Consider the following 15,323-nt stretch of genomic DNA (forward strand, 5'->3'; position numbering starts at 1 on the left):
ATTAGGTACAGTTTAAGAGTTTCCTTACGGTAGGTACGACAGGTCCTGTAGGTGCAGCTGTTGGCCTGAAACAACGAGACAAGGAAACTTTTCTACAGAGAAAACTTTTGATGAGTTTATATCTTCTGCCAGTCACTTCAGGACGTCCGACGGGGAAAGTACAATAGCTACCAGCTAAAAGTATTCAACTACATCTATATCCTATACCAATATTTACACACATTTTCTGTTATCTTTACACAGAATATGATAACTCTAAAATGAATTACTTTGAGATGAAAATACTGATTCGACAATAAATATGGGAATGGGAAATATAATGGTCCATTTCTTGAATGTTTTTTGCAGATACTTTGTCGCACATTTCATAAACTTTTTAAAATAAAACAACTTTGTTTTAACCACTTTTTATGGGTACACTTTTTTCCAACCGGTTTTTACAAGAACCTTGTTATCATCAGGGTTTATGTACTTAATTATAAAACATTGAAATACTCATTGTTAATTACCTTCCCCTTACCAAAATATATACATATGTACTTAAGTAACAAAAAAAATATATGATGACAAGGTTCTTGTCGAAACCGGTTGGATAAAGTGTACCGATAAAAAGTGGTAAAAAGTTTATAATAGTCCAATTTAAATTCGAATCAAAGTAAGAATTTCGATATATCAATATATGTAGATGGAGAAGAATATGGAAGTCTGCGTATTTACAGGGCTTATAACCTGCCATAGGGTGGTTAAGTGATCACTTTAAACGAGTGCAACATTCAGCAATTCCACCCATGATTGGCAATCATATTACTCAATTTTCGGAAACTACATTTATGCTTCTTCTTCAGCAACATCTATTGTTGAAATTAGTATTTTTTTATTTTTATTATTCATATCCATATTTCAAAAAAAAAAGAAATGGTAAGAAGCACGTTTAAAGGAAAAGATATAGAAAATATAACTAATTTCTTGAATGTTTTTCGCTGATATTTTGTGGACATTTTATAAACTTTATAAAACAAAACAACTTTGTTTTAACCACTTTTTATGGGTACACTTTTTTCCAACCGGTTTTTACAAGAACCTTGTTATCATCAGGGTTTATGTACTTAATTATAAAACATTGAAATACTCATTGTTAATTACCTTCCCCTTACCAAAATATATACATATGTACTTAAGTAACAAAAAAAATATATGGTGACAAGGTTCTTGTCGAAACCGGTTGGATAAAGTGTACCGATAAAAAGTGGTAAAAAGTTTATAATAGTCCAATTTAAATTCGAATCAAAGTAAGAATTTTGATATATCAATATATGTAGATGGAGAAGAATATGGAAGTCTGCGTATTTACAGGGCTTATAACCTGCCATAGGGTGGTTAAGTGATCACTTTAAACGAGTGCAACATTCAGCAATTCCACCCATGATTGGCAATCATATTACTCAATTTTCGGAAACTACATTTATGCTTCTTCTTCAGCAACATCTATTGTTGAAATTAGTATTTTTTTATTTTTATTATTCATGCTAAGACTTCTGTATTCTTTTTTTTAATTCTATATAGAGATATTATTAATGAATATTTTTATAAATGACTCTTAACTGGAACATAATCCCGAATTGTACCCATGATTGACAACCACACTAGTCACACTAACTCCTGGATATATTGATCAATCTCGTGACACAGTTAATATGAGTTCACAACAGACATCTATGTTGGATTGAAGAAAGTTATTTTTTAGCTGAGATACTTTTATGCAGATTCGAATCCCGGTTTTTTAAAAAGGAATAACCCGCAAAGCGTCTACTTTAGATGCTTGTCTGCAGGTAGAGTAGTAACGATAGGGATGATAAATGTGAAAAATACTTCACAAACACCCATACCAATTGAAAATCAGTCTTTCTTGAATTCATTTTGCAATTGGCGGGAATCGAACCCGCGAAGCCAGTTTCGCAGTCGAGCGTCTACCGTCATATACCGAGATGTTACCCTAAGCTTGCATCTAAAGCGTGAGACAAATCATCATCATTTGATTTGCCATCAATATAGATTGTCTTTATAAACCATAGGCTGTGGATGATATAAAAAAAGTTATTTTATTTTATTTAGGACCCGATTTTTGGTTATTTTTAATATGACTGCATGAGTGGGTACATTTCAACAATTATATTTATTAATATAAATTAAATAAATTCCACCTTTGATCAAGAAATCTGCCGCGATTTACCTGTAATATATTCCAAGACAAATAAGAAAAAAATATATATAAAAAGTGTCAAGCATCGATTTGATTTACAGCTATAAGTAAAGCAAATAAATCAACTCTTTTGATAAGAGTGAAAATATTATTTTTTTGACTTTGGCTTGTCAATATGGCTATGATACCAATAGAATATACGCGAGCTTTTATGAGCGAAAAATATAATAAAAGATGGCACTCCATAAAAAAGTTAGATAGTATAATTATTATATATTGTATCAGTATGATATTTTTACTAGGCGCCAATATTTTAGTTCACTTCGTTTTGAGTTTCATTGTTATCGAGGATCAGACGTCATATTCAAAGAAGATTGCTCAGAATAATGAGATGATTCGCTATCCTGGCCCTTGGGGAACTGTGCCGTAAGGCTCATATTCGATCGTCAGGTTATCGCCAGAACGAGCTCATGAATGCAATTCTGCTGCGTCATGTAGAAGCTTGACAGGTAACAGTTTGCTATTTCCTGCGGTAGCGGAGTCAGGGTGGGATCAGGAATATAATAACAGAGGAAATCATTTAAGAAGAAATATAGAAAACATTATAAATACATCAAACAAAAGCTAAACTCGCAGTACACAACGCAGTCCTGGTTCCAACCCCTCATGTATGGAAGTGAATCACGGAGTTGGCAAAATAAGGATGAAAGTACACTGAATGCAGTCGAAATGCGATCATATTTATTTATTTATTTTTGAAAACATAATACATACATAAGTCATATATATCGAGTCGTACAGGAGAAAGTGACCAACTGACAAAACATAAAATATTCAGGAGGGCCATTTAACCGTTTTTACACTTTTGTCATCAATGCAGTTATTTTTAACAAGTCAATATATTAGACTTACAAGTTTAAAATCCTTTGGGATTTTTTCAGGGCAATATTAAGCTAGTAAGATATAGAATACTCAATGATCACGTTTTTGTAAAAAATACACTTGGTCAAAGAGAAGTTTCTATTTCTCATTTTGGGACATGGGATTAAGGTTAACAAGACTGGAACACAAATAATAAAGTTACAAATAAGATTTTTAAAAAATAACCAAAACTAATACATGGCAAAATAAAAACTATAAACAGGTATAATAAATAGGCACAAGAAGAAAAACATAAGGTAAGAAGCATATTTAAAGTAAACAATTCTCTCAGACGAATGTGCCCCAAAAGATGTTCGAATGGTGAAATAAGGAAGGAATGTAAAGCTGAGATAAGCATTTTCGATAAACTTAAGAAAGGTGTATTGAGATGGTTTGGACATGTGGAACAAATGAGTGAGGAAAGATAGGTAAAATAAATTTATAAGGCAAATGTAGTCGGAAAAAGGAGTAGAGAAAGACCGAGAAATACTTAGCATGATCAGGTATGTTAAATACTTGAAGAGGTCAGGTTAGGAGTCGAATTGATCGGCGGGTATGTATAAAGAGATGCATGAATGCGGAAGAGACGAAAAATGTTTGCAATGACAGGTTTATGTGGCACTCATTTGTTCTACATGTCCAAATCATTTTATTTTATTTTATCAATAATGCTTATCTTGCTTTGCATTTTTCCTTATTTCACCATTCGAACATCTGTCATACATCATTTAAAAAATATTTTTTCAATTTAATTATTTTAATGATCTAGTTCCCAACGTTTTAATTTCGTTCATTCATTCACTAGTAAATGAATTTTACTATTTTTAATTAATGTTTTACTTAGTAAATACCACTATTTCTTAAAATCTACTGTGACACGTGTTTCGATGCATTCCGCATCATTTTCAAACACCGTATGTACTAAGTAAAACATTAATTAAAAATGGATAGATTTTACTACAAAGTGACTGCCGAATCAATTAATGATTTTTACTAGTAAAATACTATTCTTACAGTTTATACTACTCTTGTGCAGTTTTGGAGTTTTATCAAGTGAAGACACCTATGAATGCAGTCGCAATGCGATCTTTCAGAAGAATGTGCGACAAAACGATGGATGATAGATGTTCGAATAGTAAAATAAGGAAGGAATGCAAAGCTGAGGCAAGCATTATCGATAAAATTAAGAAAGGTGTGTTGAGATGGTTTGGATATGTAGAACGAATGAGTGAGGAAAGAGCGGTAAAACAAATTCATGAGGCGAATGTAATTGAAAAAAGGGGCAGAGGAAGACCGAGAAAAACTTGGCACGATCAGGTATGCCAAATACTTGAAAGCGGTCAGGTTAGGAGTCGTAACAATCGGCGGGTATGTATGAGGAGATGCATGAACGTGGAAGAGGCGAAGAATGTTTGCAAGGACAGAGTGGTGTGGCACTCTATTCTCTCTGCCTACCCCTGCGGGGAAGCGGCGTGATGGTTAGTTAGTTAGTTAGTTAGTTTTTAATTTTTTAAAAACTATATATAGTTTGCATTTTAAGTCATTTGTGATGAAATTTAAAAACTAACTAACTAACTAACTAACCATCACGCCGCTTCCCCGCAGGGGTAGGCAGAGAGAATAGAGCGCCACACCACTCTGTCCTTGCAAACATTCTTCGCCTCTTCCACGTTCATGCATCTCCTCATACATACCCGCCGATTGTTACGACTCCTAACCTGACCACTTTCAAGTATTTGGCATACCTGATCGTGCCATGTTTTTCTCGGTCTTCCTCTGCTTCTTTTCCCACTAACATTCGCCTCATAAATTTGTTTTACCGTTCTTTCGTCACTCATTCGTTCCACATGTCTAAACCATCTCAATACACCTTTCTTAATTTTATCGATAATGCTTATCTCAGCTTTGCATTCCTTCCTTTTCACTATTTCACTATTCGCACATCTATCACACATCGTTTTGTCGCACATTCTTCTGAGAGATCGCATTTCGACTGCATTCAGTCTACTTTCATCCTTCTTTTGCCAACTCCATGTTTCACTTCCATACATTAGAGTTGGAACCAGGACTCCGTTGTGCACTGCCAGTTTAGCTTCTCTTCGATTAGTATTATTGTGTGTAGATGTATAAAATCAACTTGATATACCTAAAAAATAAAATATTAAGCGAGCTTATCTGAAGTTTTTATCCAAACGAAGTTCTACAAACACGGCATCCAGCATCCCTCCAATCTCCAGTGCATCTGTCGCTGTGCAAACAAAGAATGACTCGTCGTTAGAAGTTTGGCAGTGCAAACTTTATTTAATATCGCATAACGAATCGCAGGCAATTAATCATGAGCAGTAACAGTTTAAGAAATCAATGTGGGGGATGTAGGTCACTACCGTTACTACCCTTCTGTTATAACGTTCCGGGAAGGGTTGATTGTGTAGTGCCAACCACCCCGGAGGCTGCATGCAATTCGGGAAGGATTACTTTGCATTTGAATAACAATAGATCGCTCAATGGGAGTAGCAGTTGTTCAATAGGAATAATGACAACTTGGCCAACGTCTGGATTTTTTTCTTCGCAATCTTTTGTGAAGGCATGCATTGAAATGAGAAAAACATACTTTTCAGTATTTCCTGGCTGCCATATTTCTTTTCTTTTTTAAGTTATCCTGTGCTACGATCCTAGGAAAATGTAATAAAAATATTTATTTTGAATTACCTAACGTTCAAGTGACTCGGAAATCTAGTTATGACTTATGCAACACCGCGTATCGTGGCCCTACTTAGGCTTCAACAAAATAAGTTTTATAGCATATACCTACTCGTGAGTGGATTTAGTGTTTATGTTTTAAGTTATTATAATTTATTCAATTAAGAAATTGATGGAAAATACTGAGCAAAAATAACCGCTGTAAATATAAATAAAAATATATCTGCCATTTTTATGAAAGTCGTTTATTTTTATGTTGTTTTATTTCGATAATAGAAACAGTTAATCTTACTTATAAAATATATAAAATGAAAAACAACAATATACGAAATTAATCGTAGATACAAGTATAAAGCATTAGAAAATTAAAACTAGCTAATTTACTATCAAGCCGTTTCCCCGCAGGGGTAGGTAGAATGAATAGAACGCCACACCAATCTGTATTTGTAAACAATTCGCCTCTTCCACATTCGTGCATGTCCTCATACATATCGCCGATTATTCTTACTCCTGACCTGACCACTTTCAAGTATTTGACATATTTGATCGTGCCGAGTTTTCCTCGATCTTTCTCTGCTCCTGTTTCCAACTTTAGCAGCCTTATAAATTTGTTTAACTTTTCTTTCTTCACTCATCTGTTCCACATGTCCAAACCATATCAACACATCTTTCTTAATTTAATCGATAATGCTTATCTTACCCTTGTAATCGAGTATCTACTATACATCGTTTTGCCGCACATTCGTCTAAGGGATCGCATCATTCTATTGAAAATTCCATGCTTCACTTCCATGCATTAGGGTTGGTACTTGGTACTATGACTCCGTTTTGTGCTGCTAGTTATAAAAAATAGCTTATAAAAATATATACCTACCCTTTTTGAAATAAATAATAATTGTAACACAATTGATTAGTTATATATTATATAAACTTTTTATTATCACTTATATTTTATTACATAATATATTAACTTTTTATTATATAAACTAAAAAATATTTAAAAAAATATTAGGTCATTTCGAGGAGAGATGTTTTTCACTCATGACAAAACTATGCAATTTATCATTTTCCGTGATCGGGTTATATCGACAGTCTGACGATAGCCGATAATATTCGAGCGACTGCTTCGCTATGAGTAGTATAATAATTTAGAACGGCCGGTGGTCTGTGTATCAAATATGATAACCCGCATCGCTTTATACTAACCTGGTACCTGACTGTAGCTCGGCCTATTCATAACGAGGGTCAATCAGAAACTATATTTAATATTATTGACTAATAATATTAAATATTTTTTTACAATAATATTTTAAGCTATAAATTTTATTTTGCATTTTATTTACTTTTATCTACATTATCAGGTTAGTTCCAAAGGAGATAAGCTAGAACAACCTATACAGTTGACATTTATACCAATATTTACTTCATAATATACATATACAATTTCAAATGTACAATAAAGGTATATTTCATTTGAAATATATTCGAAAAAGAAAAATTATATAAAAAAAATATATTTTCAAAATTCTAAGTCTAACGTAGAAGCCATTTAAAAAAAAACAGCAATTTGAAGTATTAAATGGTGATAAATACTTGATTCTAAAAAACGTTCGTCTTTAAGATTCCAAAATGATTTTACAATACAAAAATGCAACCTTAAACAATTCCAACAGAACTTTGAAAATTTTGGAAACAGTAACCTTCCTACAGATAAAAAATATAGAACATATTAAAATTCTTAAAAATAAATTAAATACTTTTTATAAATGTTAATTGAAAAAAATACAAAAATAATACGAGGAAAATTGACTTTTATGTCATTAATTAAGTATAAACAATAAATATTAAGTTTAAGTCCCTCCTCCAAACATAAGAGTCTTGTCCCATTTTTGGAGTCACAGCGTAACTAGTATAAGATATATTAAAAGCAGAAATGCCTAGTAAATAAATTAAATTGTAATAGTTTTTGTAACAATATTAAATGAATATTTCAAAAAATATATATTTATGTCTTACCTGTCTACCATTAGTCAAGAGCAATCATGGATGAAATGGTCGAATGACACGATCTGTTTGTAGACTATCTATAACGTATACGATGGAGAAATTAGAAACGATTCTCCCACTCTTTCCTCTTAACTGCAGGTTGAATTCGGAGAAGGGGAAGCGTTTCAATTTTTCATCTCATCCAGGCCAATGTACCCTACCGCGCCTAAAAAAGTTTCAGTGTCTTTTCTTTTTAGGTTTAGATTTTTACAAAAAAAACTTTAAAATACAGGAATACTTAATTAATTTTTGATTTCCTCATTTTGAATTACCCTTCGTCCAGATCGTGAAACAAGAAACAAACAGGTTTTTATACTAGGCGCTAGTGTGGAGGTAGAACCTATACTTGTATTAAATACATATGTACATACATAACTACATACAAAACCATTTACATACATATATATCACGACCGTACCTTTAGGGAGTGAAGGAATACAAGAATTATAGGTAACTATAAATCACGTTGTTTATAAGGTTGATTCTGCATCATACATAGCAATAGGCAGAGAACTTGATACCTGGTCTGTCCAACCCTTGCCTTTATCATAACCACTGGGCAGATATCATAACCCGACGGCATCCGTACAAGGTGATGTGGTCAGATCTTAGATGTAGATATGTATATCTCCTGTACACATCACCATGGACATTGTACATTGATGAATTATAGTCTACGCGGATGGCGGAAGTATGTTTGCTTCATATTCGTAATAGATATCCTCAACATTTTATATTTTGACATCTCAACAAAGATGAAGAAGAATATGGAAGTCTGGGAATTTACAAGTCATAGGTTGGTTTCAGTGATATCTTTTCAAACGTGTAACATTCACCAATTCTACCCATGATTGACAACCACACTACTCATTTTCTTGGAAGTTCCATATACATATATGTATGATCTATGATCCAATTACGAAACGCTGTACAAGAATCATTAGAATTTTTTACTAGAGACATCTATTGGTGAGATGAAGATGACTCCGTGAAAATCCTTAATGTTATTTTTAAAATAACATTTTGTATTTTTACGGAGTGTGTGGAAGTTTTTGGTGAGAGAATTTAAATGTTTTTAATGTTTTAGAATTAAAATAAACCCTGATGATGACAAGGCTCTTGTCGAAACCGGTAGGTTAATTAAAAGAAAGGTGGTTAAAACAAAGTTACTAAATTTTATAAAGTTTAATTTTATAATTTTTTGCTTTGGATTGAATCGGTCTGTCAGGAAGCTTCTGTGTCAGATTCGGCAATGCGGTTGGGACAGCTTTTAATGTCCTTAGATAAGAGTAAAATATTTATCACAAATTTTACAAAAGAAAAACAATTTTCTTTCCTAGTGGGGTCTTACTTGCCTGATCATATTGTGAACCAGGCTATCGCCATTTTCTGTTTATTTTATTTTTTTAACCTTGACCTATATTACTAGTTTGCTTCTGGTTAGTTGGAAGATATTGATTCATAGCAATAGGATCGTGAATGTACGTTTACTCCATATAAGAAATTTAATAAATAAAATAAGCTGTTTTGGTTTTTTGCGTTTAAATGGATTTTTAATTACTTCATTTTTTATATCTCCACATAGATGAAGAAGAATATGGAATTCTGGGTATTTACAGGGATTGTGAACTGTCATCGGTTGGTTTAGTGATCACTTTACAAAGTGCAACATCGCACTATAAAATTTTGTGGAACTAGATATATGATCAATTTCGTGACACAGTACAAATGGGTTCTACGTTAAGTTGAGAAAACATTTTATTAAGCAGAGATTTTTATTATTTGGATGTTTTCAACATCCGAACTCCAGATTACTTTAACACACTGGGAAACGCCTGAAAACATGATTTTTAATATCAAATCAAAAATATCAATCGCCATACTACAAAACATGTCATAATATCAAAGTACGTGCGTTCTAACCTTTGGTGCCCGGTTCGTTCTTTGATCAATTTAGATACACAAAATTCTAAACAACGGCTCGAGATCACTCCGATATTGGGCAGCGACATTCAACGATATTCGCATTGTCTCAGACGACAAGATGTTATCTGGTTCTGTCATTCGGCCAACGAAATTGGACCCACTACTCCATTATGAGCCACCCAGGCGTGGAGTGTTATCAGCTTGGTCGCCTTTAAACTCGCTGAGAGGTGTCAGCCTGTTATTGATCGTGGCTCGCTGCATACTACGGGCAGTCGAGTGAATGCCACGCGTGGTGATTCGGGTGATAACTGCACAAAGGTGAAGGATTTTTGCTTTGCTCAATACAGATCGATCCAAGTTGAGTCTAGATCTTTGGTTTTGTGTATGAAATTATCTCCCGTGTAAGGAATTTTGGATAAAAGTTTATTTACAATGTTTTGAGTGTCCACATCTTCTTCTGTGGGAGTCTGTCTCAGAAATTTAAATAGTATTAAGTAGGGTAGACTGGGTACGGTTGAAACAATTTTGCTTATATTGTCCATAGAATTGTTCTTAACAAGTCAAGCGATGATGAAGATGCATTAAATACAAGAGTGTGTTTCTGTCTACTAATGGGAAATATTATTTCAGTACCCGGTGTGTTATTTTTAGTGGCAGATCAAATTTAAAAAGCATATCCGATTTGTTTCAACCGTCCCCATACCAGGGGCAGTTGAAACAGTGATTGGGGTCAGTTGAAACACACGCAAATAAATCAATATTTAATATTGTAAGACGTTTTATTCATTATTTATGTTTGTTTTATAAATAATTATGGCACCGCATGACAATATTAATCAGTCTACAGATATGTAATGAACAAAAACAACTAAAAACAATGGCATTTAAAAAAAAACAAATCGAACGAAAATAATCTGTGAATAAACTAAAAGGAAACACTTCTTTCATTTTGATTAGTCATAAATCAAGCGAAAATCTGGCTTTGGGATCATTCCGAGTCGCAATTGTGGCAAACATAGCTAAAACCACCTTTTGTGCAGTCTTCTTGAGTCCACAGTTTGCAAGTGGTGCACTGTATCCACTTTTCACCGGATTTGCTCTCTGAATACAGTGACAGACAAACAAGACAATAGCACTCGTCCTCTTCTGATGATGATTCCTGTTGCGTATTATGATAATTTTTTCCTTTAACGATCCTTCTACTTTTTCCTCCATCCAATCTTTTCTTGACTTACTTAGTTTTCATCCGTTTCAACCTTATTTCATGCTCCTTTCTTATCTCTTCTTTCTCTGTTTTTTTTTTAGTAGCAAGTATTTTGCAAGCTCCTGCTCCTGCTCTTTATTAAAAACTTCGTTGTGGGGTTCATATCCCATTTTCTTCTTCACCAGATGCATCTCGCTTTCGTATATTTATAATGAGCGAACAGTGGTTTAATCCATGCTTCTCCGCCGCTTTTCGCGGTGAATCTCCTGCTTTAACCTCCTCATAAGCGTATGTATACCTCGACAAGTCGACCTCCCCTCTCGAAGTCTTTCTTGCGCGTACTCTCGGCATCTAGAAAACAGGAAAACTGAAAAAATATGTTGTTTCAACCGTACCCACAAAAAATGTTTCAACCGTCCCCAACCCCTCCTTTAGGTGGAAAACAGAAAATAGTAATGTTAACAATAATTGCACATTAAAACTAATCACTATATCGTGTTCTACAGGCTTCATTTCAAACATGAAATCATACTCAATAATATCGTTTCAATAGAAACCGTAATAAAAGGAAAATTCTCAGAACAAAAATACTTACTTTTGGTTATCAAAATACAATAAGACCTCCTACAAGCAACAGCACCGTGCGGCGAGCGATGCAACACTGATATTCGTGTTTGAACTTGTTGTCCGCTTTGTTCGTCCCTTGGACCCTTCACCCTACCGAATACGGTTTGCAAGATATTTGCTCTGTTTCAACCGTCCTTTGTTTCAACCGTACCCAGTCTACCCTATTATTTACATTATCTATTTTTGGGCAACTCTAACACTATTTTTTTATAAATATGAATTGTATACATTTATCAAATTTATGTAACTCGCAGACTGGATATAGTTGGAGCAACAACAACACTGCCAAAAATGAAGTTATCTCGACGATCTAACTACATTTATTGACTATTCGTCGGATAACGAGGTTCAACTATATAAAACGCATTTTCCTAATTTTAGAAGGTTGATCATAAAAAACCGCAAACTTCAAAGTTTCCGTTTTTAAACCAGGATAACCAAAAGCAAGTGCGTCGATACCAAAGAGCAACGTCACTTCACGAGTTTATGAATACAAAAAATAGAAGTTTATTTGTGTTTTGTTTTGTGTATAAATTTTTTAATTTTTTTTTTATTATTATTTCTTTAGTTAGCTTATATTCCAACTAATAAAAACTAATATTTACTCTTAATTTACATCATTTATTTATTTATATTTACATCTGCTTAAAGTAAAAAAAAATATTTTAAAATTCTTTCAGATTTTTTTATACATTCAGGCATCTCATCATATATTTTCAAACCCTTATACATTAAACAATTTTGCGATTCGGTTTTTTACAACAATGGAAGTCTTATGTTATCCTTATTTCTAGCAATATGCTCATGAACATTTTTGTTTAAAACTATATAATCCTTAAAATATTTAGGTAATTTATAAAAAACTAACTAACTAACCATCACGCCGCTTCCCCGCATGGGTAGGCAGAGAGAATCGAACGCCACACCACTCTGTCTTTGCAAACATTCTTCGCCTCTTCTACATTCACGCATCTCCTCATACATACTCCACGCTTATTACGACTCCTGACCGGCCGCTTTCAAGTATTTGACATACCTGACTGTGCCAAGTTTTCCTCGGTCTTCCTCTGCTTCTTTTTCCAACTCAAATTAAATATATAAATTCATTAATTGATTCGGCAGTCACTTTGTGGTAAAATCTGTCCATTTTTAATTAATGTTTTACTTAGTAAATACCACTATTTCTTAAAATCTAGTGTGACACGTGTTTCGATGCATTCCGCATCATTTTCAAACACCGTTTGTTTATTTTACATACATTTTACATACATTTACATTAGGTGTTTGAAAATGATGCGGAATGCATCGAAACACGTGTTACAGTAGATTATAAGAAATATTGGTATTAACTAAGTAAAACATTAATAAAAATAAAAATATAAACAAAGATTAGATTATATAAAGATCGGCATATTATATTTAAGTCTTTTTTTTATTAATATCGAACTGCAGTGTCCATATGTAAAAAAATGACTTACTTTTGTTTATATAACGAACTTACGGCTATAACGGACACCCCCTCCCCCTAATTAGTCCGTTATATTGAGGACTTACTGTAATCATCTCCTTCCACTTTACTGGGTTCCTTTTATCGAACTTATTACAACGACATGGTTTTTTGACAGTTTGACATTTTGGGCCACCTATAGCCAGTAGCCATGATGACATTTTGTGTGACAACAACATCTATCCGATATCAACAAAAGATTACAAACATACTTAACAACCGCACTGTATAAAATTCCGCTGCCGAGCGAATCCCGCCTTAATGGAAAAGGACTTTAGAGTCATATTTCATCCTCCGCCTTGTGGCATTTTGAAGCCAAGAGGGGCCAGCCCGATGTTAATTAATTTGGAATGGGTAAGTTTTGGTAGTTTTGTTGTTTATATTCTGATGAAATCGTGAATGATCAGAAACCCACGCGATGGATGAGTGTAATTGATGGCTTTTATACTCAGCTTAAAATATATCAGCAATATTTTAAACGTGGCGCCTTTTTTGATAATCTGATAATCCATATTTTAACTTTTAATTTTGTTTATTTGCCATGATTAAATTAATACACAGATACTCTGTCCTTGATTAGTTAAAAGAATAAGGAGTAATAAAATATGATTTAATAAAAAAACAACATTTTGAGTGTATCCAAATACTTGTTCACAAAATCTGGATTATCTCCAATTACAGGAGTTATTTTCATATTATTTAATATAAGAGTTTCTGCTTAATAAAAGAGCTTCTTTACATCTCACCAATAGATATCTCTAGTGAAGTTCTAGTGATTCAAGAACAAGGTTTCTAAATTGGTTCATATATATAGAACTTCCAAGAATGTGAGTAGTGTGGTTGTCAATAATGGGTAGAATTGGTGAATGTTACACGTGTGTAAAGTGATCACTTAAACCAGCCGATGACGGTCGTCAGCCCCGTAAATGCCCAGACTTCCATATTCTTCTCCATCTTTGATGAGATGTCAAAAAATAATAATTAAAAAACAACATTTTTAATATGTCCAAATACTTGTTCATAAATCTGGATTATCTGGAATTATTATTATAATTTTTTTTATCAGCGATGCTCTCTAGTTGTATACATATGCTTGAAATGAGTATGCTCATAAACAAACCTATTTAGACGGGCTGGTTTCAATAATTTCATTAACTGATTCGGCAGTCACTTTGTAGTGATAGTGTAGTAGTGGTATTTACTAAGTAAAACATTTTAAAATATTTTAATTTATAAGTCTCATGTTCAAAATATAATAAAATAAAAAGTACCAAATATATGTTTGGTACTTTTCAGTATACAATATTGTAAAATTAATGTTGGTAATTTGTCCGCCTCCGTAGTGTAATGTTCAGCACGCTCGGCTACCGTACTAGAGGTCCTGGGTTCAATGGTTCAATTCCCAGAGGGGGGGGTTAAATAAATATTAGTGATTTTTTCACTTTTTAATGTTTATTCGATTTTACCCTGGACTGGTACCTGAAGTGGAGGGCTGATCCTCCTTCCTTCAGGTATTAATGATCAAGATAACACTGCATTTATATGATGCAGTGCCCTATGCACCATGGGGTGCGGATTTGGGTTTGAAAATTTTTTTGGTAAAATTTAAAATCGTGAAGTAAAACTAACAAAGCAAGAAAATATCACATTGAGAAAAATGTATCAAACATTGTATTGTAATGGCAAAGGGGTATATCTGTCAAATTTTTCATTTTCTAAGTTTGATCCACAAAATGTCTAAAATAGTGTATACCATAATCTGGCAAAAGGATATAGCTGTAGTTGCAATATTTAATTAGTTTTATTAAGATATGTAAGTACATATAAAAATACATAAAAAAATGAGTTATTTAATTTCACAAGTTTGTTTTTGCTCTCCTGTAAAATTTGGTCTGAGACAGATATACCCCTTTGCCTTTACACTACCGATATATTATACCTACGATAAATTCCATCCTGAGAGAATTTCAAATGATAACTATAAAAAAGATTTTTTAAATTTAATGATGAATCGGTACACAAGATCCCTTTTCAGGCACTAATCACTTTAATATGTCGTTCTTTGTTTCTTTTATCTGGCCAGTGTCACCGAGATACAGGCGGAGACAGGAGTCTAGAACTTGGGGACTTGGTAGCGTGTATCCGAGATAACAATCGAGGCATCCTTCGTGTCATTTGTGTGTTTTGAATCC

Source organism: Brachycentrus maculatus, unplaced genomic scaffold (assembly GCF_059751285.1).
Source record: "Brachycentrus maculatus isolate JH-2025_06_01 unplaced genomic scaffold, ASM5975128v1 h1tg000037l, whole genome shotgun sequence".
In the NCBI taxonomy this organism is placed as follows: Eukaryota; Metazoa; Arthropoda; class Insecta; order Trichoptera; family Brachycentridae; genus Brachycentrus; species Brachycentrus maculatus.